Source organism: Mustela nigripes, chromosome 4 (assembly GCF_022355385.1).
Source record: "Mustela nigripes isolate SB6536 chromosome 4, MUSNIG.SB6536, whole genome shotgun sequence".
NCBI lineage: Eukaryota > Metazoa > Chordata > Mammalia > Carnivora > Mustelidae > Mustela > Mustela nigripes.
This window is the reverse complement of record NC_081560.1, coordinates 30610665-30614912: the sequence shown is the minus strand read 5'-3', so window position 1 is coordinate 30614912 and position 4248 is coordinate 30610665.

The following is a 4248-nucleotide window of genomic DNA, read 5'->3' as shown; positions in this document are numbered from 1 at the left end:
TGACCTGAGCTGAAGGCAGACACCTAACTGACTGAGCCACCCAGGCATCCCATTTTTTTTTTATTATTTTTTATTAACATATACTGTATTATTTGTTTCAGGGATACAGGTCTATGATTCATCAATCTTACAATTCACAGCGCTCACCATAGCACATACCCTCCCCAGTCTCCACCACCCAGCTACCTCTATCTCCCACCTCCTTTCGCTCCAGCAACCCTTAGTTTGTTTCTTAAGATTAAGAGTCTCTTATGGTTTGTAACCCTCTCTGGTTTCATCTTACTTCATTTTTACCTATCTTCCCCTACGAACCCTGTCTTGTTTCTTAAAACAGTGATATCATATGATAATTGTCTTTCTCTGATTGATTATTTCACTTCACATAATACCTTAGTTCATCCACTTCATTATAAATGGAAGATTTCATTCTTTGATGGATGAATTAATATTCCATTGTATATACGTATATGTATGTGTGTATGTGTATGTGTGTGTGTGTGTGTGTGTGTATACATACACATATAAACACCTTCTTTATCCATTCATCTGTTGATGGACATCTAGGCTCTTTCTATAGTTTGGCTATTGTGGACATTGCTGCTATAAACATTGGGGTGCACGTGCCCCTTTGGATCACTGTGTTTGTATCTTTAGGGTAAATACCCAGTAGTGTGATTGCTGGTAGGGTAGCTCTATTTTCAACTTTTTGAGAAACCTCTATATTGTTTTCCAGAGTGGCAGCACCAGCTTTCATTCCCACCAACAGTATAGGAGGGTTCCCCCTGTCTACATCCTCACCAATATTTGTCATTTTATGACTTTCAATTTTAGCCATGCTGACTAGTGTGAGGAGGTATCTCATTGAGGTTTTGATTTGTATTTCCCTTATGCTGAGTGATGGGGAGCACTTTTTCATGTGTCTGTTGGCCATCTAGATGTCTTCTTTGCAGAAATGTCTGTTCATGTCTTCTGCCCATTTCTTGATTGGATTATTTGTTCTTTGGGTGTTGAATTTGATAAATTCTTTATAGATTTTGGATACTAGCCCTTTATCTGATATGTCATTTGTGAATATCTTCCTCCATTATGTTGATTATATTTGGTTTTGTTGACTGTTTCCTTTGCTTTGCAAAATCTTTTGATCTTGATAGAATCCCAATAGTTCACTTTTTCCCTTGCTTCCCTTGCTTTTGGTGATATTTCTAGGAAGTTGCTGCTGCTGAGGTCGAAGAGGTTGCTGCCTGTGTTCTTCTCAAGGATTTTGATGGATTTCTGTCTCACATGGAGGTCTTCAATCCATTTTAGATCTATTTTTGCATGTGGTATAAGGAAATGGTCCAGTTTCATTCTTCTGCATGTGGCTGTCCAATTTTCCCAGCATCATTTGTTGAAGAGACTTTTTCCCATTGGGTATTCTTTCCTGCTTTGTCAAAGATTAGTTGACCATAGAGTTGAGGGTCTATTTCTGAGCTAGCTCTCCTGTTCCATTGATCTATGTATCTGTTTTTGTGCCAGTACCTCACTGTCTTGATGATTACCACTTTGTAATAGAGCTTGAAGTCTGGAACTGTGATGCCACCAGCTTTGGTTTTCTTTTTCAATATTCCTCTGACTATTTGGGGTCTTTCTGGTTCCATATAAATTTTAGGATTATTATTCCATTTCATAGGGATAAAAAGTTGATGGTATTTTTATAGGGATTTCATTAAATGTATAGATTGCTTTAGGTGGCATAGACAGTTTCACAGTATTTGTTCTTTCAATCCATGAGCATGGAATATTTTTCCATTTCTGTGTGTCTTTCTTAATCTTTCATGAGGATTCTATAGTTTTCTGAGTACAGATTCTTTGCCTCTTTGGTTAGGTTTATTCCTAGGTATCTTATTGTTCTGGGTGGAATTTTAAATGGGATTGACTCCTTAATTTCTCTTTCTTCTGTCTTGTTGATGTAGAGAAATGCAACTGATTTCTGTGCATTGATTTTATATCCTGACACTTTACTGAATTCCTATATGAGTTCTAGCAGTTTTGGAGTGGAGTCTTTTAGGTTTTCCACATAAAATATCATATCATCTGCAGAGAGTGAGAGTTTGACTTCTTCATTGCTGATTTGAATGCCTTTTATTTCTTTTTATTGTCTGATTGCTGAGGCTAGGACTTCTAGTACTATGTTGAATAGCAGTGTTGATGGACATCCCTGTCATGTTCCTGACCTTAGGGTAAAAGCTCTCAGTTTTTTCCACACTGAGAATGATATTCCCTGTTGGTTTTTTGTAGATGGCTTTGATGATATTGAGGTATGTACCGTCTATCCTTATACTGTGCAGTTTTGATCCAGAAAGGATGCTATACTGTGTCAAATAGGTTTTCTGCATCTATTTAGAATATCATATGCTTCTTGTTTTTTCTTTTATTAATATATTATATCACATTGAGTGATCTGTGGATATTAAAACAACCCTGAAACCTAGGAATTAGTCCCACTTGGTCCTGATTAATAATTCTTTTAATGTACTGTTGGATCCTATTGGCTAGTATTTTGGTGACAATTTTTCCATCCATGTTCATCAGGGATATTGGTATGTAATTCTCCTTTTTGGTAGAGTCTTTGTCTGGTTTTGGGATCAAGGTAATGCTAACCTCATAAAATGAGTTTGGAAGATTTCCTTCCATTTCTGTTTTTTAGAACAGTTTCTGGAGAATAGTTATTAATTCTTCTTTAGATGGTTGGTAGAATTCCCCTGGGAAACCATCTGGCCCTGGCTTCTTGTTTGTTGGGAGATTTTTGATGATTGCTTCAATCTCCTTACTGGTTACAGGTTTTCTATTTCTATACAGGTTTTCTATTTCTTCCTGATTCAGTTTTGGTCATTTATATGTCTCTAGGAATGTATCCATTTCTTCGAGGTTGTGTAATTTACTGGTATATAGTTGTTCATTATATGGTCTTATAATTGTTTGTATTTCATTGGTGTTGGTTGCAAGCTCTCTTCTTTCATTCATGATTTTATTAATGTGGATCCTTTCTCTTTTCTTTTTGATAAGTCTGGCCAGAGGTTTATCAATCTTATTAATTCTTTCAAAGAATCAACTCCTACTTTCATTGATTTTGTCAATGGTTCTTTTGGTTTTTTTTTCATTGATTTTTGCTCTGATCTTTATTATTTCTCTTCTGCTGGGTTTAGGATTTATTTGCTGTTCTTTCTCCAGCTCCTTTAGGTGTAGGGTTAGGTTGTGTATTTGAGAGCTTTCTTGTTTCTTGAGAAAGGTTTGTATTGCTATATACTTTCCTCTTAGAATTACCTTTGCTGCATCCCACTTATTTTGAACAGCTGTGTTTTTATTTTCATTTGTTTCCATGATTGTTTTCAATTCTTCTTCAATTTCCTGGCTGATCTATTCATTCTTTAGTAGGATGCTCATTAACCTGCATGTATTTGAATTCTTTCCAACTCTCTTCTTGTGATTGAGTTCTAGTTTCAAGCATTGTGGTATGAAATTATGCAGTGAATGATCCCAATATACTGGTACCAGTTGAGACCGGATTTGTGACCCAGGATGTGATCTGTTCTGGAGAATATTCCATGCGCACTACAGAAAAATGTATATTCTGTAGTTTTTGGAGGGAATATTATGAATATATCTGTGAAGTCCATCTGGTACAGTGTGTCATTTTAAACCTTTTATTTCCTTGTTGATCTTTTGCTTAGATGATCTGTCCATTTCAGTGAGGAGCATGTTAAAGTCCCTTACTATTATTGCATTATTTTTAATGTGTTTCTTTCATTTTGTTATTAATTGGCTTATATAATTGGCTCCTCTGATGTTAGGGACATATTTAAAATTGTTACATCTTCCTGTTGGACAGATCATTTAGGTATGATATAGTGTCCTTCCTCCTGTATGATTTTAGTCTTTGGTTTAAAATCTAATTTGTCTGATATAAAGATCGCCAACCTAGCTTTCTTTTTGATGTCCATTAATAGGTAAATGGTTTTTCACCCCCTCACTTTATTTATTTATTTATTTATTTATTTTATATTTTTTAATTTTTATTTTTTATAAACTTATATTTTTATTTTTATCCCCAGGGGTACAGGTCTGTGAATTACCAGGTTTACACACTTCACAGCACTCACCAAAGCACATACCCTCCCCAATGTCCATAATCCCACCCCCTTCTCCAAACCCCCTCCCCCCAGCAACCCTCAGTTTGTTTTGTGAGATTAAGAGTCACTTATGGTTTGT